General features: G+C 45.5%; 1 protein-coding gene across 1 annotated transcript in view; it reads right to left on the bottom strand.

Moving 5' to 3' along the window:
• The window catches only part of SLC35F1 (solute carrier family 35 member F1), a 428,569-nt gene that overhangs the window by 145,278 nt on the left and 256,262 nt on the right, over nt 1-27,029 (bottom strand). The gene's annotated exons all lie outside the window — the stretch shown is intronic.

Raw genomic sequence — 27,029 nt, 5'->3', positions numbered from 1 at the left:
GCAAAGCTTTTGATACAATACCTCTTGGGAAATCACTGACCAGACTGGAAAGGAAAGGGATCGATATTACAACTGTGTGGTAGACAAGGAGCTGGCTCATAGGGATACTATGGCAGGTTAGGTTGAAAGGTGAGTTGTCTGACAGGACAGCAGTTGCCAGTGGTGTTTCACTGGGATCTGGCTTAGGACCTAGCCTATTTAATATTTTTATTAGTGATTTTGGCACTAGGACCAGAAGTATCCTCATGAAATCTGCAGATGACTCATTGCAGTGATGGAAAAGGATCAGATTATTATACAGGAAGATTTAGGTAATCTTGCAGAATGGGGCATTAGCAATGGTATGAGATTTAACAGTATGAAGTGCAAAAGCATGCTTAGGGACCAATAACAAGGACTTTGGCTGTAACAGATTGGAGACATCTAAGGAAGTGAGGGAGCTTAATGTCTTGATTGTAGGATGACCATAAGCCATCACCATAATGGAGTTTTGAAAAAAGCTAAAGCAATCTTTGAGCATATTAGGCAGGTATATTCAGGAAGTAGCAGCATCAGAATACACCCCACTTGAAATGCTGTGTACAGTGCTGGAACATGTACAAAGAAGGGCTGTTAAGATGGTTAAAGGAATGGAGACTTTTTCTTATGCAAGAACATTTTTAAAGTTTGACTTGTTTAGCCTAATAAAATGGAGCTTGAGGGGAACGTGATCCTTTTTTGCAGCTAAATTTGTGGATGAATGTTAGAGAAGGAGATGATATTTTGGGTTGAAAAACACTGGCACAAGATCAAATGGCTACAAATTGGCTGTGAACACATTTAGATAGGAAATTTGAAGATGTCTAACAAGGGGATGAAGTTTTAGAATGGTTGTGGGGGTTAAACAGTGGGCACAGGGAACATGAATCACTTCAAGACCAAACTTGATCTTGTGGAAAGGATGGTAGTATGACACAGGGAGTTCCTGCGTCAATAACCAGGGTGTGAGATATGTGGGATGAACTACTTACAATTCTTCTGGGGTATAATTTTATTCTGGTATGGAAAGGTAATCCACATTTCAATGATTTGCTAGTCACCTATAGGCTATAGCTCAGGCTGGGACTGGGAAGGGGGTTGACTGGGATGCTCTAATGCTTTTTGCTGTACTGAGAAACCCAGGAGGTTCCTGGCTAAAGAGTCTTCTTTTAGTCAGGATCATATCAATCACCAAATTCGGTGCCATGAAGGAGTTTTTCCCCAGGTCAGACTGACAAGGACTGCGTGCCCTTTTTAGTATGGGGTATGGTCCTCTTCCAAAGATCCTCTGAAAATATATTAACCAATTATTTCTCTGCTACTGCAGTGACAGGGCATTGGCAGAGCCCTCAGCTCTCCTGCTTTTGCTTATGGCATGCTGCAGTGTGCTCTTAGTGTGTCTGGTTTTGTGCATTGTAGAGCTGGGAGTGAGGGTTTTAAGTGGCAAGTTTGGAGAATCCTTGGATAAATTATTGTTTATGAATACAAAAGACTGGTCTGGTAGGCCCACGGGCCCCTTCCAGAGCTCCTACATTACATAGGAGGTAAGGTTGAGCGAACTGGGATTTTTTAGTCTGGAGAAGAAAAGACTGCGAGGAGATTTGATAACAATCTTTAAATACATGAATGGGGTTACAAAGAGACTAGTAACAGACTAGTAACAGACTATTGTCTGTGACCATGGTGACTGGATAAGAAGTAACAGTCTTAAGTTGCAGCAAGGGAAACTGAGGCTGGATAGTAGGAAGAATTTAAGGGTAGTTAAGCAGTGGAGCAGATTATCTAGAGAGGCTTTGGAATCCATCCTTGGAAGTTTTTAAGAGCAGCTTTGACAGACATTTGACTGGGATACTTTATACATGGATGTCTCTATCTTGAGCAGGAGTCTGGACTAGATGACCTCCTGGGTTTCTTCCTGCTGTATTTTTCTATGATTCTGTGATTCTGTATGGGAAAACTTGATACATGAAATGTGCTGCATTATAAATTGAAACATTTAGGGAAGAATTCTATTTTATGGCCAAGACGCTTAAGTGATGCACAATCCAAGTCACTTGATCACATTCTGCTTTGTCTTGTCTTGTGTCACAGCCTGAATCATGCTTACATATATAAATGATTTAACATGGTTACAGCTTAATCCTCAGAAATTGTGTCCTTACTATACTTTAGGCTCATTTCCCCTCAAGTGGACAGGAAACCTGATCCCCCATATTACAGAACAGCGCACTAACCACCAGGTCACAGGTAAGAGTACCTTCCTGTTGAGGTTAGGTCACTAGGCAGCCAAAAGGCATTCCAGGGATAGAAGAAAAATAAGCAAGAGAAAGTCTGACTCTGTGGCTCAGGCAGGTGGATGCTGCCTTTGCGGGCTGGAAAGTGAGCCCTTGCTTCAGTGGTGCTTGGGCATTTTTCGTTGGAGTTGTAGTTCTCAATCTTTTCAATATTCTCAATCAATAAGGCACCCCTTACTAGACTCAAGGGATCCCTTGGAAAATGCCAGGTCTTAGTTTTCACTCAGCTTTTTGACAGTGAAAAATAACAGAATAGTTCTTCTGTTGCAAAGAACTCAAAAAGACCACAACACTATGAGTTCCTATTTGAAATCTTTTGGGTTTTTCTTGTAAATCATGTTTGCATATCTAGCAATGCTAGCAGTGCACAGCACCCTTGAAAGGATGCCAAGGCACCCCAGAGTGTGGCAGCACCCTGACTGAGAATCACTATGTAGCAGGGCACCGAGGTGCCTGCTACTTGAAGAGTAGGAATGGCCACCAGGTGCTGGTTGCCAGGGCAACCAGGAGGCGCTAGGGGCCCACCCTGTTGATTCACCTGACCGGAAGAGGCAGGTCTGACTTCTATAAAGCACAGGCTGGAGGCCGAGACAGGGGCTGTTGGCTGGCAGCCAAGTAGAAACAGTGGTGCCTGACTAAGCAAAGGGGAAAGGCCTGAATAGGAGCAGTCGGTTATGCTAGTGAAGGATGGAGCACCCACAGAGGGCGACTCAAAGGAGGTTAGCCGAGCGGTTTAGCTTTACGTTATCGCCCATGGGCTTGTGATATTGTTTTGTTGCTGTTGTAAGAGCAGAGGACCGGGCAAGGCTATAAGGGGTTGGAGGAGGCCTCATAGGGGAACCACGACAGAGAGGGTGCCCCAGCCCTGAGAGCGTGGGCAGTGCAAGAGGCTCCAAGAGCATGGGCAGTGCGAGAAGGGATCTAATAAGACCGAAGAACATCTGGTACATCCACGAGGCTTCGGGTGTGGTACAGGGGTGGCTGGAGCCACGCAGAGCCCATAAGGCTGAGGTGTACCTGACCCCCATTCCGGAATACGGGCCAGTATAGGACAGGGGAACCATGACCAGGAAGACTAAAGGTAGCCTCCCTATACTTCACATAAGACCAACGACATGGCAGGTGAGATTGTGAGGTCCAGATAGGCGTGGTAGAGAGGGTAATTAAGGGGGAGCATGGAGATCCCAAGTTCCCATCCTGCCACACACTACATTAAGAGCTATGAGGAAAATTGGATCAAGAGCCTTGTAGAAAAAGAGCAGACTTCACTTGGTGCTCTGGTTGCTTTAAACTTCCTCCCTGTGGGGCTGGAATAAATGCCCAGACTGGACTTTGGAAAGGCTTCTAGTGGTTACCCACATTACAGTAGTTCTTCATGCAGAAGAGACCTGTTATTACCCATTTCCCAAAGTTCCTAACTAAAAGAAAGTGTGTGTGTATTTGGAAAGAGGAAAAGAATGGAGAGACATGGATCTCTTGGGTAACAGAAGATCCATGGCTGAAAATGGTTAAGTACTGCCCACTGAAATGCATGGGAGGGCTATGTGAACATGCAGGATGAAGTAAGATTCAATAGGTACTCAAGCTGCCTACCAGCTTCCTATTGAAACTATAGCACAGTTACATGTCAGCCAGGACTCTAATGTCTATGCATTCGACACCTTGCAGGTGGAACAGAATTTAGCTCATAGGGTCTCTCTCAACATAAAGCCATAAACAGAGTCCCAAGAATTTATCTACCTTCAGATAAAAGGCCTCAAAATGTCTTCAGCTATTAAGATGAGAAAGGATGGGACAACAGATAGTCTGAGTGCTTCAGATAGACTAGCTGTCTTTAAGCAACTCTTACCCTACAACCCTGAAACCACTAATTTCCTGAAATACTTTGCCCAAATAAACTCACCATCCACAAGAGGCTTGTCTATCAAATACAAATTTATCAGTTTTGTTTCCATGGCAGCAGCTCTGAAAAGGCTATCCCACATGGACTAACTACACCAATGTTCATGGTGAGATATTTAATGCATCAAAGCTACATAAATTATTATTTCATTGCTTACATTTTAATTCAAAAGGATTAGATTTAACTTTTGTTAGTGTTGGTAGAGCAGGAGAATTCAAAAGTTAATCAGAATTTTCTACATCAATGAATTCCCTGGCTGAAAAAGTATACTTTTTTCTCAAAATGTACCTAGATGAAATGCTCTTATTGTAGATTATACATAAATCAAAACCTTTTTCTGCTTGTGTAATTTCATTCCAGTTTTGTTCCTATTTGAGATATAAAGCTCACCTCTTGGTGATAGAGTTAAATGGCAGTTTTGTAACAAAATTAATACACTAAATGCAGCACAGTAGTTAACTCTTTCTCACTCCCCCCGCTCAGACACAAACATGTATGCCCCTCTCCCCCACCCCACTCCTCCTGAGGTCATAAAATATTTGAACTGTGGCTCACTGGATCATTCAGATAAAGGCCTGAGGAACAACCTCATAATTTGGCCTTATGGTAGCATTTTGGTTACAAATAAGAGGCCTTGTACAACCTACATCTGTTGGTCTGTTATAGGACCCTGCCCCACTGCATTTTAACTCATCCTCTTAGAAATAGCAAGCAAACTACATCTCTATCAGTCCATATCTGAATATATATTTTTTGACGCTATAGAGGCTGAGTGGGTAGGAAGGGAGGTAGGAGCTGATTCATAAGGCACTGGAGTGCCCCCAGCAGCCGCAGAGCCCCCCGCCGCCCCCCAGCACAGCCGGAGGCAAGCGGGGCCCGTGGTGGGAGGGGGTTAACCCTTACTGAGTGGGAGGAGGCGGCTGAGTGGAGCGGGGCCGGGTCAAGCCCCGCCCAGGCCCCTACTTGGCCCAGCCCCCCAGGGAGAGAGAGAGGTAGGAGGGGGTACTCACCAGTCCCCCTCCAGTAGGGCAGGGCCCCCAAATCCCAGGCAGGGCCCCCCCTTGCCCTGAGAGCAGCTTTCCCCACATGGGCCCACTGCACATGCGCGCAGTTTAAAAGGGCCTGCCAACAGCAAAAAAAGCCCCAGTTAGGCTCTGGAGTGGCGAGAGACACGTGTGGGTGAAAGCCCATGCCCCCACCCCTGCTCCCCCCAGAGACCCCCCAGCAGCTGCACTGACCCCCAGCACAGCTGGAGGCAAGCAGGGCCCATGGTGGGAGGGGGTTAACCCCTCACTGAGTGGGAGGAGGCAGCTGAGTGGAGCCGGGTCAGGTCAAGCCCCGCCCAGGCCCCTACTTGGCCCAGCCCCCCAGGGAGCCAGCCGCACGAACAGGCTGTGCAAACAGGCGTGCTTGTCTGCTGGCATGCATGAGTTAGCGTGGAGTTCACATGCAGGAGGGTGCGCAGGAGGGCCTGAGACCCTGCCTGTGAACCCCCCAGGGTAGACAGTCCCAGCCATAGCCAGCCTACCAGAGGCATGACATGGATGGGCACGTCGCACCCCAAGGGTCCCCTCGGGCTCTGTGGCCCCCCCCCCCGGCACCTCAGAGATGCCACCCAGACAGAGCCCATGGTTCTGGGCTCCACGCAGATGGAGCCCCTGGCTCTTGGCTGCAGGGGCTGCCTGTCCCTTTTTCAGGCTCTGGAGGCCAGGAGCATGGCCACCTCCCCTGTGTGGGGTCTGCTCCCTTCTGGGGTCTCTGGTGTGCCAGCTGGAGGAGCTCCAGGCCACAGTCCAGAGACTGCGTGCCATCAGGGACTGTGAGCAGGAGATTGACTCCTACTGCCAGGCCCTTCTCCCCCGGGAGCGGAGGGTAGACCATGGTCTCCCTCCAGGACAAAGGAGGACTCCAGGACCTCCCACTCTGTCCAGTCAGGGGCATGGACCAAGGTGGTCAAGGGCCCTAAGGCCCACCGCACCAAGGCCCCTGCCCTGCCAGAGCTTAGCAACAGGTACGCACCTCTTGCTGCTCCAGCAGAGCCTGCTGAGTTGCCAGCTCCTGCAGGCAACACAGGCTCAACTGCAGCTACCGTCCCCTGCTCTCCCCAAGACAAAACATAAGGTGTTTGTTGTGGGAGACTCCATCCTGAGGGGGACTGAGGGGCAATCTGCTGCCCCGACCCCTTAGCCCAGGAAGTCTGCTGCTTCCTGGGGGCCCGCATCCGGGACATTGTGGAGAAGATCCCTAAGCTCCTCCAGCCCACAGACCACTATCCTATGCTCCTTATTCATGTGGGCACCAATGACATGGCTCGGAGTGCTCCCAGCCAGGTCATGAGGCGCTACAGGGATTTGGGAGTGGGGCTAAAGGGTCTGGGGGCACAGGTGGTGTTCTCGTCAATCCTCCCAGTCTTGGGCTATGGGCTGAGGAGGGAGAGGAGGATCCATGTAGTCAACCAAAGACTGCGGCGCTGGTGTCATTGGGAAGGCTTTGGCTTCCATGACCACAGCCCGCTCTTTGGTGAGAGAGGCAGCGAGCTGCTGGGAAGAGATGGCCTCCACCTCTCTCCCCTGGGGAGGAGGCTCTTCTCAGCCAGACTGGCTGACCTGCTCCACCAGGCTTTAAACTAAGCCCGTTGGGGGACAGGGGGAACTACTGCCACTGCTGGCCTGCTGAGCAACCCTTGCAAAGCCAGCAGGCCAAGGCACTTAAGGGAGCCCACCCCTGCCCCAGCCCTGGTACAATCTGTGGGCAAGGCAAGAGCCCCCAAGGGGACACTTGCCTGCCTGTACACAAATGCCAGGAGCTTGGGGAATAAGCAGGAGGAGCTTGTCCTCCTGCTCAATGCAAATAATTATGATGTCATAGGGATAACGGAGACCTGGTGGGACTCCACCCATGACTGGACCTCGGGTATAGATGGCTATACCCTGTACAGGAGGGATCGTGTAGATAAAAGGGGCGGGGGTGTAGCTCTCTATGTTAAGGAAAGCTACATGTCCCTGCAAGCTGATATTGGTGACCAGGGTGGATGACTGGAGACCCTCTGGGTTAAAATCCATGGGGAACATGGCACAGGGGACACAATGGTGGGAGTCTACTACAGACCTCCCACCCAAAGTCCTGAGCTTGACCAGGAGTTCACCCTGGGAACTGGCTGAGGCCACATGCTCCAGGACCATGGTTGTCATGGGTGACTTCAATTACCCAGACATCTCGTGGGAGGATCACTCAGCAAAATCCGAGTGGTCGCAAAGCTTCCTCTCATGCATGGATGACCTCTACCTGACTCAAGAAGTCTATGGGCCAACAAGAGGCAAAGCGCTGCTCAACCTGGTACTGGCTACTGGGGATGACCTAATCGGTGACCTAGTGATTGATGGGAAGCTGGGTGACAGCGACCACGAGCTGATCACCTTCACCATCTGCTGTAAAGCTGGCAAGTCAGTCAGCAACACGGAAGTCCTTGACTTCAGGAAAGCTGACTTTGACAAGCTCAGGAGGCTTGTCAGTGAGGCCCTAAGGGACCATGACCCCAGGGAGAGGGGAGTTCAAGAAGAGTGGTTGCTCCTCAAGGGAGCTGATCCTCAATGCACAAGCTAAGTCTATTCCATCTCAGAGGAAAGGCAGCAAGAGGGCACAGCAGCCCCCCTGGCTCTCCAGGGACCTAGCAGACCTCCTGAGGCTAAAAAGAAAGGCCTACAAAGGATGGAGGATGGGATTCACCTCCAAGGAGGATTATTCTGCACTGGTCCGGTCCTGCAGGGAGCAAACCAGGAAAGCCAAGGCTGCAACTGAACTCCAACTAGCTTCGAGCATCAAGGACAATAAAAAGTCCTTTTTCAGATATGTGGGGAGCCGGAGGAAAAGCAAGGGCAACATTGGACCCCTGCTGAACCAGATGGGGCAACTGACAACTGACGCCCAGGAAAAAGCCAACCTATTAAATGGGTACTTTGCATTCGGTCTTTCATCAGTCCCATGGGACGCCCATGCCTGCTACGGGACAGGGAGGTCTGGGTGAGGGAGATCCCCTGCCCTCCATTAATGCTGACCTTGTGAAGGAACATCTTGAGAAGCTGGATACCTTCAAGTCAGCCGGCCCTGACAATCTACACCCCAGGGTACTCAAGGAGCTGGAGCATCATAGCCCAGCCCTGGCATGGATCTTTGAAAACTCCTGGTGCTCTGGTGTAGTGCCCGAAGACTGGAAGAAGGCCAATGTGGTGCCTATCTTCAAGAAAGGGAGGAAAGTGGATCCGGCTAACTATAGGCCCATCAGCCTGACTTCTATCCTGGGGAAGATCTTAGAAAAGTTTATTAAAGAGGCCATCCTTAATGGACTGGCTGACGCCAACATCCTAAGGGATAGCCAGCACGGGTTTGTTGCGGGTAGGTCTTGCTTGACCAATCTCATTTCCTTCTACAACCAGGTGACCTATCACCTGGACAAGGGAGAAGAGATTGATGTCATATATCTTGACTTCAAAAAAGCCTTCGATCTGGTATCCCATGATCACCTCTTGGCGAAACTGGCCAATTGTGGCCTTGGGTCCACCATGATCTGCTGGCTGGGAAATTGGCTCCGTGGTCGGACCCAGAGGGTAGTAATTGATGGCAGTCACTCATCATGGTGTCCTGTGACCAGTGGGGTCCCCCAAGGCTCTGTCCTTGGACCCATATTGTTCAACATCTTCATTAATGATGTGGACATTGGAGTCAGGAGCGGACTGGCCAAGTTCGCCGATGACACCAAACTTTGGGGCAAAGCATCCATGCCAGAAGACAGGCGGTGATCCAGGCTGACCTGGACAGGCTCAGCAAATGGGCGGACGAGAACCTGATGGTGTTTAACACCGAAAAATGCAAGGTTCTCCACCTTGGGAAGAAAAACCTGCAGCATCCTTATAGGCTCGGCAGTGCTACGCTGGCTAGCACTACGGAAGAAAGAGACTTGGGGGTCATCATTGACCACAAGATGAACATGAGCCTGCAATGTGATGCTGTGGCTAGTAAAGCAACCAAAACGCTGGCTTGCATCCATAGATGCTTCTCAAGCAAATCCCAGGATGTCCTTCTCCCCCTGTACTTGGCCTTGGTGAGGCCGCAGCTGGAGTACTGCGTCCAGTTTTGGGCTCCACAATTCAAAAAGGATGTGGAGAAGCTTGAGAGAGTCCAGAGAAGAGCCACACGCATGATCAGAGGTCAGGAAAGCAGACCTTACGATGACAGGCTGAGAGCCATGGGGCTCTTTAGCCTGGAAAAGCGCAGGCTCAGGGGTGATCTGATGGCCACCTATAAGTTTATCAGGGGTGACCACCAGTATCTGGGGGAACGTTTGTTCACCAGAGCGCCCCAAGGGATGATGAGGTCGAACGGTCATAAACTACTGCAAGACCGTTTCAGGCTGGACATAAGGAAGAATTTCTTTACTGTCCGAGCCCCCAAGGTCTGGAACAGTCTGCCATCGGAGGTGGTTCAAGCACCTACATTGAACACCTTCAAGAGCAAATTGGATGCTTATCTTGCTGGGATCCTATGACCCCAGCTGACTTCCTGCCCTTTGGGTGGGGGGCTGGACTCGATGATCTTCCGAGGTCCCTTCCAGCCCTAATGTCTATGAAATCTATGAAATGCTTCTCATCTCAGTTTATTATCTGTCTGTCTTTCTGTTTGTTTGTCTCCCTGGGCCAACCAGCTCAGTAGGCTCAGATAAGGAAACCCCACCCTAAGTATATTAGGCCTGAAAGGTTACTCAGAGCAGAAACATGAAAATAACATTCTTTTGGTGCATTGATACATACACATGCAAAACTTGAAATTATTTTCTGATGGATTTCAATTTCAGATCTATTCAAACTCTCATTCACATATTTGGTAACACTTATTTGAACTTTGAAAGTAAAGACACTCTTGTGCCCACATTTCTATCAGACATGTCCTCAACAAAAGGGTGAAGTCTAATAGAGCAAGGGGAGGTCTAGTTCTTCCATTATGTAAAAGAGTGTCTTGGTGGCTTGACTAACTCAGCAGTTTTATACTGACTCAAGGAGTTTGCAAGAGGAATTTGATACATACTGGGTACATCTACATGTGCAATTAATGCAGCTGAATAAACTCCAGCAGAGTTTATTGCTCCTGGGTGCTGTGTTTGCATGTGTGCCTGGGACCACAGCAAGTTGAGCTGGGACAGAACAGCTCTGGGTGGCAAGGGGTCTGGGGGGGTCAGCCTGTCCTGCTGTGAAGAGGCTGGATGGAACATTTCAGTGTGAGCCTACCTGTCAGGCAGCTCCTGCACTGAAGCACCCTCGTGCCCCAGCCAGCATCTACATGCGTGTTGCGGCATACTAAATAATGATGTTGTAGAATAGTACTTGTGTCTGATAGTACTATCGTATGGTAGAGTTAATTAGTCTACTCCATCCTAGTAGCACCACGTGTGTAGACAGTGACATTTTACTGTGGAGCTAGTTAGTTGGCTCTGCAGTAAATGTCTCATGTAGATGTGCCTACTGTCACCTGTAACATTCTGTGTATTTGTGGTATTGCTAGGGACAATATGACTCCACACTAACAGTGAAACTAAAACCAACTACTTATTCAACAACTAACCACCATGCAAGTATCTGAATTCTGTATCTGCAATGAATCTAGACCTTCTGAGAACATACCTCTTAAAATATGCTCTTGACTCTTGCACCAATGCAACTAAGAGGAGGTGGTCTGGTTTTATGGTCCATCTGCTAAGTACTAAAGTTGTTTCTGTAAGCAATCTTGTTGCCTGAGAAAAGTATCCTGAGAGAAAAGTGACTACAGTTGACAGCATTCAGGACAGATGGAAACTATGCAATAGCATGCATCTCCTTCATGGTCTTAGTGATGTCCTGACTCAGGGGAAGTTGTTAAACTGATGAGCCCTCCAGAAAATGGCCCTCAGCATTCTCTGCTGATGGATGGAGATGTCTTTTATACTGTCAGTCTCCAAAGTAGCTCTCTGAAAGGCTCTCATTTTTATAAGCTGCCATACTGTTGGCATTTTAATGCCCAAAGGGATTATATATGGTGCCAAAGAGCAATATTCCAAATGCTCTCCACAGAGGTGCAAAATTGCCTGTGTGTGACATCCGCACCTTTAGAGCCCAGGTCTGCTGGCCAACTTAGGAAGCTAACTCACACCTGAAGTAGTTTGCAGCAGAATAAAGATGGCTTCTATACATCCTTACTGCACATAGCCTCCTTCCTTTTCTCTTCTCTGAGCCTGCTGGGACCAAGGTGCTGCTTTGCTATGAAAATCACCCATCCTGCTAGGTAAATGTCTCTTAGTATTTTGGACAGAATGTGTGACCTCATAAAATAAAGCATGAACTCTCTGGTGTGGGCTGCCCACCTGGTATAAGTACATTTTATCATACAAAATGTTTGTAGTCCATGGGCAACTTCTACCTATATGAGTTTGTCTAACAATATATTAACGGGGGTACTTTTGGAACATAACTCCCAGAAGCTTCTCTTAGCTTGATACTTTGTGTCCATGACCTAGTTGCATCTACCTGACACTTTTGGCACATGTGGTATGGGCACAGACATTTCCTATACCTGGTTACAGAATCACAGAAGAGTAGGTCCTCCAGTCAAACCCCCTTGCGATGAGGCAGGATCAACAGAACCTCAACAGATATTTGTCTAACTGGTCCTTAAAAGCATCTGATGAGGAATATTCCAGTCTCCTTCGCTGATTCAGTGGTTGACTTTGATGGCAAAGTGCTTTCAAAGTTTAGCTCAAGAGGATTGTCTCGATGATAGTGTAATTACTCCACGCCTAAACAATTTAGAGAGGGGGGAAACACACTTTTCCTATCAGCTTTTACAATCTCTGAAATGTTTACTCTTAATATGTCTGCTCAATGTGATATTTACTGAGAAGCTGGCAAAATTAAGAAGTAACAGAAGTCATTGCTAATGAAGGAGTTATTTTAGAAAGTTTCTTGAAAGGAAATATTTGTTCAGCTTTGCTGTTTCTATTAGATTACATTGTCAGTCTAAAATTTACAATCAGCTCTTCAATGAAGAGGCCTCAGTTAGTTTACACAACTAGAAGAATCCACCCATACAAATGAAAAGTCCTGTAAGCAAAACTGAATAAAGCACTGCAGATCCTAGAACTGAATGTTTTAGATATGGCTACTCCTAGTCAACACCATTTACTTCAGTTTTATTCCTCCTATGGAATGATAACTGCTGTGGATGGATTTTGAAAAGGGGGGAAGGTGTAGCTGGCGCAGTGCATCATCACATATAACACAACACATTTTATCCAGGTAAAGAGAAACTACAAGATTTACTAGTAAGCAAGGGGCCCAGTGCTATATTAGAATGTGCACTAATTTGCTAGATTATATATTAGGTTTAAAAAAACACACTAAACTAGGCAAAGATATTCAAAACATATTGTTTTATTAGTCTTATAGTCAATATAGTTAAATGTACATCTCTTATTCAGATTTGTAAAACAAAATCTAGCTTTCTTTCTTGAGTATCTTGTCAGTGCATCCATCATTTCACTGTCAATCACTTCCATACCTGAGTTAAAGTTTACCTGAAATAATGTTACCAAACCTGAATTAAGGTTTTTAGCTAAGACTAAAAACAGTTTGCAGGGCTGTAAAACAGAAGAAGATAGTATCAGGAATGGCTAATAGACACCAAAATTTCAGAAGGAAGGATAACTTGATTAAAGGAATATCAAGACTGTTAAAAAGGAGAGAGGGTTGGTAGCAGCTAAGATGAGCACGAATCGGGTGCATTATAATGAGCCATGAGGCCAGCTGACTCCCTCAGCACCACCTGAATAGAAGTGCTGCTGTATGGTCCAGGCACTTGGCTTTAAAGTTTGGGTAAAGTAGGAATCAAAGCGGGGCAGGTACAGCTGCACTCTGGATCCACCCTGATAACTGCACAGCATCTTAATATAGTAACACTGCTTTCCACCTTTTCTCTGTTGTATAGCCAAGGTGGAGGTGCTCATTTCTGTCACTTTGCAATTCAACACCTGTCCCTCTTCTAGTTTGATGAAAATTTGATGAAAAAGGGCTTGCTTTTTCTAGAACTGCTGTTTTTTGTGTTCCAAGAAACTAACCACCCTACCAAATATTGTTCAAAACCTCAGGCCAAACCTTGAAAATGTAGTATACAGAAGGGGTATCAAACATCTGGCCTGTGGACTAGATCTGGCTTGGGGAACCATTCCATCCAGCCTTCAGGCTCCTACAAGTTGAGGGGCATGGCCTGCCACAGATTTGGGGCCCCTGAACCCTGATGGACATGGCCATCAGTGGCAGGTCCTCGGACTTGTGCTGCTACCTGAATGCAGACCTGTATTGCCACCTGCCTCCAGAACATGGACCTGTGCTGCCACCTGAATGCAGATCTGATGCAGAGGTTGCTCTATGGATTAGGCCTGGGGGGAGTCTGGGGGGAGCCTATGGATTAGGATCCATAGAGCCATAGAGCCTCTATGGATTAGGCCTGGAGGGAACCTCCCAGGCCCCAGGACACATCTTGGTCCAGATGTCTCCTGGAGCCTGGGACCCAAGGTATGTTTGACACCGAGAGAGAGAGAGAGAGAGAGTGTGTGTGTAGTATGTATATATTCAAGGAAGAATGGAACAAAAAACAATCTAGTGATACATTACTACAGAACCTTTTGAAGAAACTTCACCCTAGCAGACTACCTTTCAATAATGTAATTCACAGAATACAAGCAGAGCCATAACTTCATCAAACAGTGGAAAAAATGGAAACAGAAATAGAGACATGACATACTGAAAACCCAGTGAGAATTACATCTACAATGAATGTGACAGTAAAGATTAAAAATTAATCACAATTTCTACTTCATCGTTTAAAATATTAAGAAATATGGAAAGATATATTTCTCACATTTGTGACAAAATATAAGAGCTGGATGAAGGATGAAAAGCTGAGCATTTGGGAAAGAGGTGAGATAAGCAGTAGATAGTGTCTTACAACTACTACTAAACAGCTACCTAATAATAAGAAATGATCTACTGCTATAATATCACATGGACATATGAGACAGAGGTTCACTGTGGCTATGATATCCTGCCTGAGGTAGATATGTATGAGCATCCTGCTTAACTCTGGCAATACTAATATAACATTTTATATTAGTAAGCCTTATTGAAATGAAATATTTAACCTAGAATTTGGAGCACATGTACTTGCAATCCTTTCTATTTTGAAGTTCTAGGTTCTTGTATTTGCTTCAGACAGAATCATAAGTGAAAAACGGTCCATGTTTGTAATTATATTGCAATGGCCTCTGTCTCTTAGACTGTCCCTTTCTTTCCACTGGGAGGCCAATCCCTGACTCCCCAGTCTGAAAAACAGAGCATGTGTGCTGAGAACTGAAAATGACCAGTTGCTGTGGTTGCTTTTTAATTCTGAAAATAGTAACTATATTATAAATAATTGCATCACCCTAAAAAGACAACACCTGTCTACATAGACTTAAGTACAAGAATGGGCATTCAGGATCGCAGTGAGGAAGTGAAGAGAGCTCACAGCGCATATGCCACACATATGCCCCATCCCTGTGAGCCTGTATGTGAGTGATCTCAGATCTTGCTAGCTGGTCAAAGTGAGGTCTAGATGGAGCCTCTGCTTTCATGTAACTTTGGGGCTCAGAAGGTGAGTGCCACTGATGTCTGCCCCTCCTCCCTTCTCTGTCTGAATTCAGCAGCAGAGGAAAAGGGAAAGAGGTGGGCAATGCTCTGCCCTTGCCTTCATGCACCTCTGGAGCTACCACCCTTCATGTTTTTTCCTCTGTAATTGAATTCAGCAGACGAGGGGAGGAATGTGTGTTTGGGGGGGGGGGCAAGGAGGGGGAAGTGTGAATAGCAGCAATGCTCACACCCTAGGATCTGGAGTTGCATGAAAGCAAGGACTCCAGCCAGACCCTGCACCAAGCAGCTGGTGAGCTGAGAGCTCACAAAACATGTGTAACTCCAGCACTGACATTACACTGAGCTCACATAGCTCGCTGTGCATGAGCCACACATGGATGCCACCCCCTGCCCCTCCACTCCTGAGTACATGTCTGAAAGCTGAACAGCTGAACAGACACCATAATCTCAGTCCAACTGGCCTGTGCATCTCTCAGTAAAATAAATAGGGATCTAATTCTTCCACTGAGTCAATGGAAGATATTTGCTCTGTTCCAGTTGAGCACAATTTTTAGTAAAATTAATGGAAATAGCAGCATATTATCTAAAGGAAAGCTGTAGGTAAACATCCAAGCTTTTGCTTTCTGGTTAGCATCTTGGGAGTTTCATGGCGCTCTATTACGAAAAGGTTTTGAAAAGTGAACTCTTCATTTTGAAAGAAAAAAGAATTTTATTCAAGACATCATTCTACTCTTTGCAAAAATACTGTAGTAAGAACCACAGTCATTTGTCATCTTTGAAAATGCTGAAGGGGATGTTGTTCTAAGATTATGACTTAGTCTTATCTTGAAACAATGATACATTGTTTTCTTTGGTGTGTCATTTCCTTTAAAGAAACCTGTAAGCATTGTTTTCTTTTTCTTTGTCAGTTTTGTCTCAGTACACTGTAGAGAAATATCCTCCTAATAACGGCAGGCGATCTGTGTCTTTTTAAAAAAGAAAATAAAAATACTCCCTACACAGAGCTTACATAAAATCCCTATTAAATCAACTGTGACTAGATTCCCAAATTTCTAATATGCAATTCAAAAACTTCCTGGTGCAGGCATTTCTTAAGAGAGCGAATCTCATTTCACTCCACACTGTCTGTCTGCATAGGAAACATACAATAACCGTTCACAATTTAGCAAATTTGATGCTGGAACTATCATGTGGGACAGGAATGTTTCTTCTGCTGTTTAGTAACATTAATTCAAACACCCAGACCCTATTGAAGGTCTTTGGGAGTCTTGCCACTAACTTCAGCATAGGCAGGATTTAACACTTTTGCCTGGTGCTGCCAAATACTCCAGCTCAAGCCCTACCTCAGAACCATTACATCTGCACATAAGACAATGGAAAAAAGGAACATAGCACTAATTTGGGAATAAGCAACCAAAAAGCAACTGTATGCTTCCTTGAATAGTAAAGTAACACACCCAACACACAATATCTTAAGTAGTAGTCCTTTCACTCAGTTTCCCCATCTGTTGGAACTGAAGTGGTGATGGATGAGAGACACTTCCATGTAGTGATCCCTGCTAATGTCTCTGACAGCCAAGAGCTCCTGAATTGAGAAAAACACCACAGCGCAAAAAGATAAAGATACGAACACTGTTTTTGTCATACAAAAGAAGGAACAGAAGTCAGACACCACATACAACAATTTTGTTTCTTTCCTCTGGACTCTTTCTGATTTTTTCATATTTTTGAAAACTAGTCTCAAATCTTTACCAGCCATATGCATCAGACCACAACTGTACTCTAACAGCGTTCTCATCTGGTACTGCACAGACCACCAATAGGCTGTAGAGATGTTGCTGTTGTAATGTGATGGTAGGCAGGTGTATTGATGGGAATGATCTTGCAGTACCCAGGATCATTATCCTGAGACACTTCTCAACAGAGTTAATTAGCCCAACTTCAGTCCCACACTATGGTAGTTACTATGCTAGTTGTCGTTGGTGAGTTCCAGAGTTTGGCTCTCAAAAGTTGGCCATCCAATGTGTTACTTTTCTTTGGCTTCAACACATCAGCTATGAGACCTATTTACCCTTTAGCTGAATCTCAGGGCAGTTGCTAGCATCTCTAGTGGGGTCACATCACTTGACCTCATGAGCCACCATGATCCTTCCCTCCTCACTCACTGTTCACTGTGTGCCCCCAGGGGATCTGTGAGATTTGTGAAGCAGCCACAAGGCCTGTTCAGTGACATGTTTACCCAGAAATCCAACAGAGGAAGACATCCTTGCTGTGATTTCTTCACCAGTCCTCAGCCACTGTGAGGATATCCCTGGTGTGATTTCCTCACCAGTTCCCCTTACTACAGATTTTCCTGTAGGCTGTATCATTTCAGAATTATAACATGAAATCAGTTTGTCCCAGCTGTCTCTAGCATAGGTGACTGGTAGGGGGTGCACGAGGGTGCACATGCACCCCCTTATGGGACCCGGTGCTCCTCCTAACAGCTGACACTGATGCTGTCGCTAGGGCTGATACCCCCTGTGACAGGGCTGCCGCCATCAGCAGCTTCTGCGGGTTCCCCCCTCCCCAGATTCAGGAGGCACTGGTCACTCACGGTCTCTAGTGCACTAAAACACAATATTCTTTTCATGAGGGGCCTGATCCTGATTCTATTTCTCTGAAGTCTGAGGAAGAAAACTCTGTGACTTCAGTTATCAGACCCTAGGGCTAGGGATAGAAATTACACATAAACTGGTATAAGGGACTGAAAACCAGTTCCAGTCTGCAACGCAACAGAAATTCAGTGTACATTATCCTCTTTCAAAATGGCCCACACCAGTTTAAGATAAATTTGGATGGATAGGATGTAGTATCAGACTTAACTGATTTATATTAAATCATTTTATTGAACTTCTGTCCCAGATCCCCTCCAGAATCGAGTTAACTCACAGTCCCCTACCATCCCAGGATGCTTTGCACCCCCCACAAGCCCCACCCCCTTTCAGGGATGGTGGCCTTGCCTTGGATCAAGCTGTCTGCTCCAGCTGAGTAGGAAGGTGTGCTCTAGCACCCCTCCCCAACCCCTCCAGCTGGGCCACTGCAGGCATGTGGCTGCATTTCCAGTGTCAAAAGTGAATGTCTGTTCACTTGTTTATTGGTTCAATCTACACAGCTTAGATTAACCTGCACAGATTGAATTGGTTTAGCCTCAGGGTTTTTGAAGGCCTGTGTTTAGCCTAAGAAAGCAGGTACATGTAAGCAGGCAGCTAAGCTACAGGCATCCCTGAGACCTTATCCTTCCCAGACACTCACTCCTTCTGGGCTTAAATCTTCTGTCCTAGTTGCCCAGACCGGGGTAATATTTATTCTTTGTATTTTACACATATGCACTTTGGAAGTATGACAGCATTAATATTTACAAATAGGATTAAAGATAACAAGTTTATGAATTATTATTATGACATTAGAATTGTGCACTGGTACTAAAATGGTGATCTGAGTTTGAAGGGATGACTCAGAAATATTCAAAGAAAAATATTAAATCTCTCTAGAAAGTCTGAAAATCTTGTAACCCACTGATTGATAGGAAATTTGTAAATTTCTGCCCTGAAGATGCATTCATGGCAACACTGATTACATAGATTACGTGGATAATAATGCAGTTAAAGGAGGGGGAATGGCAAAAAATTTAGGCCATAACAATAACCAGAAAAATTGAACCTAAGAATTTCCAGCTGCTGGAATACCTTCTGCTTCCCTTGATTAATTTTACCTGATAGGTCTCACTCTAGCTGACACAGAGGACAAGTAAAGAGAGTTACTCCCCATAGTAGCACCTGAACTCCCTAGATGCTGCCTCTTGTATAACACTAACAGAAGCCAATAAAAGTAAAAAAAGAAAAAAATATGGATGAATGTTTTTTTTCCCCCCATATAAGATAAACAGATTGTACTTCCAAGCCTGCACAAAAGATATGATCTTCCTAAGGGGTCTACTGCAAGTCTTGTGTACAGCTTGCAACTGGCTTCTGCAAAATGGGATGCTGCTGAGTCTTTGATTTAATGAAAACTTAGGGAGGCAATTCAATTCACTGCAGGGACCGCTTTGTTCTTTCATTATGATTCTTTTTTAATGAGAAAGGCGATTGTGAGGATAAACTCTATTCCTCTGAATTTTTACACTAATTACATACAAAGCACCATTCTGGCAGTGCAGGACTTATCTCCTTCAGGCAATACAGTTATCATCTTGTAACCACACTTCAAATCTCCCGTCTGAACACTGAAGCTACGTGCAGTGAATGTGTATTCCACTATGCTTGCTAGCAGCCTGAATTGATGACTGTTTAAAGATTCTGTAAATTGCAGGCAAAGACTGATGCTGGATAAAATGGGAGGTAACCCTTGCATTCAGCTTACAGAAGCAGGATCAGAAGTGCATTGTTTTAGCAAAAGCATTAACTTTTCCTCATTTGGGTGAGGAAGGTTGGGTCTGGTTTATAAAAAACACTTGAGAGGTTTATGTATAAGAAGAAAATGAGATGGAGCCATATACTAATTCTGCAGAAGACAGTTACCTCTTAACTGTACAGAAGATATACTGTGTGGAGTTGCACTCTGTCATTCAGTACTCTACCTCAGAAGCAGTTTATTTTGTGATAATCACTTCAAGATAGAGAACCACTTCATCTTCAAATGAAGTCACAAAATAATCTCAGTGCAATGTTTTGATACTGTGGACCAAAGTTTAGTTCTTTTTTGTTCAGATCTTTTAATTGTGCCCATCACGGTTGTTCCTGGGCATTTTCTGACACTGTATTATTAGATGTAACTATAGTAGCTGGCTTGTGATATTGTCAAAAGCATACTTTCTTTCATCTGCAAAATCATTGCCAAAATTGGAATGACACATCACCATCACAATTCTGCTACACATTGGTTTCATAGTTTCATGGTTTCTAGGGTCGGAAGGGACCTGAACATATCATCAAGTCCAACCCCCTGCCCTGGGTGCAATTCATAGAATCATAGAAGTAGGGTCGGAAGGGACCTTGTAGATCTTCAAGTCCGACCCCCTGCCTGGGCAGGAGAAAAAACTGGGCTCAAATGATCCCAGCTAGGTAGGCATCAAACCTCCTCTTAAAGACCCCCAGGGTAGGAGCCAGCACCACTTTCCTTGGAAGTTGGTTCCAGATCCTAGCCGCCCTAACTGTGAAGTAGTTCTTATGGGCATCTAATCTAAACCTACTCTCCAACAACATATGGCCGTTATTCCTTGTTATGCCAGGGGGCACTAGGGGAAACAAGGTCTCTCCCAAACCCTTCTGGTCCCCCCTAGTGAGTTTATAGACGGTCACCAGGTCCCCCCTCAGCCTTCGCTTGTGAAGGCTGAACAGGTTCAGGTCCCACAGTCTTTCATTGTAGGGTCTGCCCTGTTGTCCCCGGATCATGTGAGTGGCCCTCCTCTGGATCCTCTCAATGTTGTCCACATCCCTCCTGAAGTGGGGCGCACAGAACTGGACGCAGTACTCCAGCTGTGGCCTGACCAGTGTTGCATAGAGGGGGAGGATCACCTCCTTGGCCCTGCTAGAGATGCACCTGTGGATGCACGACAAGGTCCAGTTAGCCCTGCCAACCGTGACCTCACATTGTCGGCCCATGTTCATCTTGGAGTCAATAATGACCCCAAGATCCCTTTCTGTCTCCGTGTTCTCAAGAAGTGAGTTTCCCATCTTATAAGTATGCTGCTGGTTACTACTGCCCAAGTGCAGCACCCTGCACTTGTCAGTATTGAAACGCATCCTGTTTTTGCTAGTCCACCCCTGTAACCTATCCAAGTCTTGCTGCAGTCTTTCCCTCCCTACTAGCGTGCTCACCTCACCCCAAATTTTGGTATCATCAGCAAATTGAAACAGGTTACTTTTCACCCTGTCATCCAAATTGCCGATAAAGAAATTGAACAGTGCGGGCCCAAGGACCAAGCCCTGGGGGACTCCGCTGCCCACCTCTCCCCAGGTCGAATATGACCCATCCACCACCATCCTCTGAGTGTGACCCTTCGGCCAATCTGCAATCCATCTGACTGTGTAGGCATCAATGCCACAGTCGCCCAAATTTTCAATGAGGATGGGGTGGGAGACAGTGTCTCAATTGACATGAAGCAATAAACTCTGGAGCAGTCTGAGCTGTAGTAAACTACTCCTGGCCTTGCATCTACACATAGGCCTGAGACAGCAGCAATTTGAACCAGGGCAAAGTAGGCCTGGGCTGGAAGGAGGTACGAGGGCTCAGTCCAGGGCTCTGGGTGGTGGTGTTGGGCAGCACTGGGGTTGGCTGGGCCATGAGGGTGCAAAAAGAGTGGAGTCGTGTGGCTAGGCAGCAGGCAAGAGTCTCACCCCCAGCTGAATGGGTTGACCAGGCAGAATTTACACCTGCAGTCAGCATCTACACATGCATTAAACTGCAGTAAATTACCTTGGCATAAGATAGCACTGTCCCCAACAGTACTATCTGACTGTGGCATTATTTAGTTTACTGTGGCCTAATACCATCACACGTATAGATGGTGACTCTTTACTCCACAACTAATTAATCTACTCCATAGTTAAGCACATGTGTAGATGTGGTCATGAAGTAGCTATTCTGCTTTAAATCCACATCCTACCTTAATCAGAATTAACTTCTTTCCACAAGCTCTAGAAAACCTCTCCCATCCTCCCTTTTCTCTCCTGACTGCTGCAATGGAAAGAAGGCAACTTTTCACTTATTCAGCACTCCTGTGTAGCCTGAGCTATGTCAGACAATACACACAGTGCTCCTTTGAACAATGCTCCATTTATTCTTCTAGAGGTCTAGTGAACTGGGAGGGACTGTAGACTCCATGTAAGCTATATACAGGAAAAGTTATCACTGCTATAAGGAATAGACAAACATGAATGCCTACTTAGATATGCTCCTTATTGCTCTGGGCTCATCCTAGGTTCTTTTAACATTTACATCATTATTGCATGGCACTCAATGTTCATATTTTACTGCTGCCACCTGGATCAGAAAGAGGGCTTTTTTGGTTTTTCAGTACAATCTGTATCATGTGATGTTTGTTGCAGGATCTTCATGATTTATTCTAATTACATGATTGTATTATGTACAACAGGATGGGAATGTTACCTTCTCTAGGAACAGCGGGAAAATATACTTTTCAGATAGCATGTGAGTCAGGCATTTGGGCAGCTGCTGTCTGATACAGCAGTTCCCACACTCTGACAGATTGCACACTACTAATTTAAAATGATACAACCTTAAGTACCACCAGCAAATTTTTGTCATATAAAGTAATTATAATAAATCTGTTAATGGGTACCACTGATAGGTTGCCTGTATACCACTGGTGGTACCCATACCATAATTTGGGAACTGCTGGACTCTAATCTAAAACCTGAGGGAAGAGAACTAGCAAATCACAGTGATAAAAAGGTTATTTTTTTGCCATTTTCCCTGCCAACCCATATCCATTATGTTCAGGGCCAGGATTCCTCTCTGCAAGTGTATATTTATAACTTGCTAAACAGCTGGCAAGGCAAAATGCACCTGATGAAAATGAAAATTGGCTTAGCCCTGAAATATTTGGTCCCTTGTGTGGCTGAGAAGTAGGCAGAAGGACTGGCGTGTGCAAGGCTTTATGTATTTCTTGGTATAGCAAGAATAGCTGACAATGATGAGCCCTCTGGGCAAATACCCCCTCCTCCTCTGAAACCTCCCCCCCAAAACAAAATGAAAAAAAACCTAAAAGAGAGAAAGTTCGGATTCATATTTGTTATCTCTCCTCTCATGGACAATGTGGAATTAAAAATATTCCCTGGATATCACACCCGTTTCTGGGCTATGGCTAAAGAATATAAATAAGAGTTCTCTCTGTTTAGGGGAGGGGAAACTTTAGCTTTGAAAGGATAGGATTCCCAAATCCTCCAAAAGCAATCCCTCCAGGAATCATCCACCATTGAACTGAAGACACTTCTAGATTGGAATTGCAATTGTTTATACAGTATACAGCAACCTCATCCAAAATTTAAGGTAGGAAATGGAAAACAAATGTTTTATTGAAACCAAGAAATAGCTAAGCTAGCACATGGTTATTATGCAAATTGGATTGGCTAGGCAACAAGATGTATCATTGCTCCTATTTATTGTTTAGATTACAGAAGTACCCACTGCATGACAGGCACACTGCAAATACAGATACAGACACAAGTCTTGCCCCAGAGAATGTGCAACTGAAAAAGGCAAACTCATAATCATGGCAAAAAGCACCACAGAATTTTAAATGATTTTAGACTGTCAGAATTTCAGTACTGAATTTTATCTGAATAAAAACAGGAGGCATTTCAAATTAAAGGTAAAAATCTAGATCCTGTTTCACTGCTAAGATGTTGGAGTGGCACTTATAGGGTTCTTAAGTGTCAAAATGACTAGACACGGTTCTGCTTTTCCCTATGCAACAGCTTGAATTCTATTAAAATAACTCATTGCATTATATGCCTCTAATTTTGCCTTATGCATCTGAACTTGGCTTACTATCCTCCTTGGAAATGATCCCAGCTAGTGAATGAGACATCTAAATCCACTGTGCTCCACTGCAAGCAGATTTTGCCACAGAGGTGCATAAATGCGCATCAATCCCTCGAAACAAAACTCAGCAAAAAACCCACAGTGTAATTGCTTGGAAGTGACAGTGCCCCACCTCTTACCCAAGAGCCTAGTAGCCAAGGCACTTGCCCAGGACCTAGAAGCTCCACACTCAAAGCCCACCTCTCACCCATCTCTTAAAACAGTGCCTAACCAGGAGCAGCAGGACTGAGAGTACTCTCCTCCTCTCCTGCTGAAGCTGGCCCCCTGGGTAGTCAAGAGGCGAAGCAAGTCAACACCCCCCAACCCCCCAAACAACCCCAGAAGAAGCCTAACTCTGAGGTCCAGGGAGATGGGCACTGCCCTGAAAAGGAGGTAACCGTTGTGCCTCCACATTAAATTGTCATTGGACAAAAGACTGAAACTTGTTGGTAGCAGAGAACAGGCTTCTTCGCTTGGTGGTTCAACTGAAACTCCCTTCTAGTGGGGCTGTAATATATGCCAGTGGTACATTGTTTTGCAAGTCTAGTGCTAATCCTAATTACAGTAATCCTGCACATAGAAAATGCCTGTCAAGGCTTTAACGGGAATCCTTAACAGGAAGGAGGGAGTGTGTGCCTATGTTTGGACAGAGGAGAATAAAACATGATGGATTCTTAGTAGTGAAACCCTAAGCTTCTGATTTTTATTTCTGAAAAACAGAGACCATGCATGACCAACTTTTGCTCATTAGCCTATGTGGCCTAGAGGCTCCTCCCACTTACAGACAGGTAGCTCCCTAGGCAAGTGCCTGCCTTCTGGGTGTGTCTATATGTGCATTAAGGCATATTTTCTGTTAAATTTAAATTCAGTACTTCCAATGTGAAGTACTAAAGAAATGTGCATTAGGTTATCTTAATGAGCAGTAACAAATACACACAGGATTTAAGTGACACTTAATGCCCAGTAGCCTATTTTTCTGTGCCTAATCACATGATTTTTTTAGGTGATGCTGTAATGTGCAGCAAAATAGGCTACTATGCATTAAAGTGCACATGTAGCGCCAACCTCTGTTACCAAAGTGTAATCCAGGATAGTGTCATTATTTGCAGTTGCATCACTCTGAATTTCATCAGTAAAAATGATGCATTTGGCATTCCGTAGTCATTGGATAAAAAGACAGGGCCAGAACGGGGTGGGGTCCATCTTGCTGGGTCACAAAACGAGGTTCCCTCTTGCTTGCTATCCTTTTGACCTCAGCAACCTTTCCCTCTTGGCTGCACAGTAAGACAGCTTCAACAAAGGGGCTAAAGAATACTTCCCATCCAGCCTAATGGTCAGGCTACACTGTTGGGATATATAAGGTATGGGTTCAAATCCCCTGAGATAAAGGAAATCCTAAAACCCAGGTCTTCCACATTCTTGGCAAGCTTTTTATGGAGTAAGTACATTTCCTTTACAGTGAAGTAACTGTACTACCTCTTAAGCAGACATACTGATTCAGGTAAACACCTGCCTGCTTGTATTTCCTTTCTTAAGCCATCACAACTGGACAGAGGGATCTTAGTGTGTTGCTAAGGCTCTCTCTTCAGAGAGTAAGAGAGCTATGTGCTTCAACATATGAAACACATGAGATTGGCCATATTAATTTGGAACAAGATGCTAAGTTGAGGTCTTCCTAGAGGCAAAATAGGATCTGGCTCAAAGGGACTCTTTGAATGAATGAAAGTGGAGGAAGTGCCCTGCTAACAATAAAGTAATGCACAATCAGAAGAACCTGCAATACTGTTATAAGAAGTCCAGAGATAGTACAACCCAGATTTTTGCAAGGTTAGGCTCCTAACCTCTGCCCCCACTCTTGCAAAGATGAGACTTTATGCACTAGCTGTGGGTGTATGAAACTGCAGCAAACAGCTACAGAGGTGCTCCCTCTGTTTGCTACAGCTTTTCTTCTGAGCGCACCACTTCTCCATTCAGCTACACAGGACCATTGCTGTATCCCACCTGATTGAAGAAGCAGCACCCCTTGAAGTAAAAGCCGCAGCAACAGATGAGTGACCAGTCTTAATTTGGTAACCTGCTGTGAACTAAGTGCTAGCCAACTAAGTGCTAGCCATCTGGATACAAAACAATCTGGGTTCTGCTGTACTAGAAGTTCATTATTTGTCTTGGCCCCAAGCAGTAAAATGTGTACAAATATTTGTTTATTTTTAAATATGGGGTTAGATTGTGGTTTGAAACACACCCCTACATTGGAGCAGTTGAATGGCCCGTTGCATTGGGCTGTCCAGAAACAACATTGGCCAGCGCACTCAGAACTCTTCCTGTGGGGAACTCTGAGCTCAAGGGAAACTCTGCAGATCTTCAAAAAGTTTGCAGCATGCTCTGTTGTCTTATGCAGGGGCTGGCTACATCTTTCCTCTGTGTTGGGTTGGCTGGTTCTGCTGCTGTCAGAAGCAGAACTAGCTACAAGATAGCAAAGAGTAACAGTGGCGAAAGGGGTGAGTGAGGCACCTGTCCCAGGCACCAACTTAGAAGGAGCACCAGAATCACCCCGGGAGGCTTTGCTATGCAAATGCAGTACCATGCAGCCTAGCCAGAGATGCCAGCCAGCCCTATGCCCCCTAGATATGTGACTGGGTGAGAACAAGGCACTATGGCCAGCACCGTACCTAGAGTCATGGCGATCCCGGGAGAACTTTTAATATTGGGCCCCCCTTTGCCAGAGAGAATGATAATAATAATAAAAAAATTACCATTTTCAGGCCCCCTTTCTATCTGGGCCCTGGGTGGCCACCTGGTTCACCCATGCCTGTGTCTGGCCCTGACTAGGCGTAGCCCATACCATGGAGCTACTGCGACTGACAGGCAGGCTCATTGTATACCGGCTGCAGCCCAGGAGGCTAGGAGTGGAAATATACCTCCAATGGCAAAAATTGCAAACCATTCTGCTCCTTTCCGCCTCATTCACTACAGGGAGCAAAGACTTCTGGAGTGAGGGGACATAGTGGTGCCCTTGCCGCAGCCAGTGTGCAGGGGGCTCACTCCCCATCTGTAGTAGCCTGTGTTCAGCCTACTATAGCAGCAGCAACTGCTGCTGGAGCATGGAGGATGCTGGGGCATGTAAGACCCCGCTTTGCCCTCCCTCCTCTCCAGTGGTCAGCCCTCTGTCCAGGGTCCTGCAGGAGCTCATTATGACTCTGCTTGACAGCTTTCGATGTGTTGAGATCTGGTTTCATTCTTCACTGGAAGAAAATCAAGCCCTTTAGAAATGTTTTCACAAAACACAATTGTGTTGAAATGTCCTTTATTTTTTCTATCAAAACCTTTGTCTTTTCATTTATGTATGCACATTCTCTCTCACAAGAAGCAACCAGGTGAGGGTCCTAGGCTTCAGAAAAACAGACTTTCCCATCGAGAACTTTGGTGAGATTGACATGTCTCCATGAAATGTTTCAATTTTAATGCACAAGCTAAAAATATATTCCATCTAAAATGACCTGAACACCTATAGCAATGGGGACC

The sequence above is a fragment of the Crocodylus siamensis genome, chromosome 1, assembly GCF_052110815.1.
Source record: "Crocodylus siamensis isolate JL-2025a chromosome 1, ASM5211081v1, whole genome shotgun sequence".
In the NCBI taxonomy this organism is placed as follows: domain Eukaryota; kingdom Metazoa; phylum Chordata; order Crocodylia; family Crocodylidae; genus Crocodylus; species Crocodylus siamensis.
The sequence above is the reverse complement of the archived record's forward strand: the minus strand, read 5'-3'. Positions and strand labels throughout refer to the sequence as shown.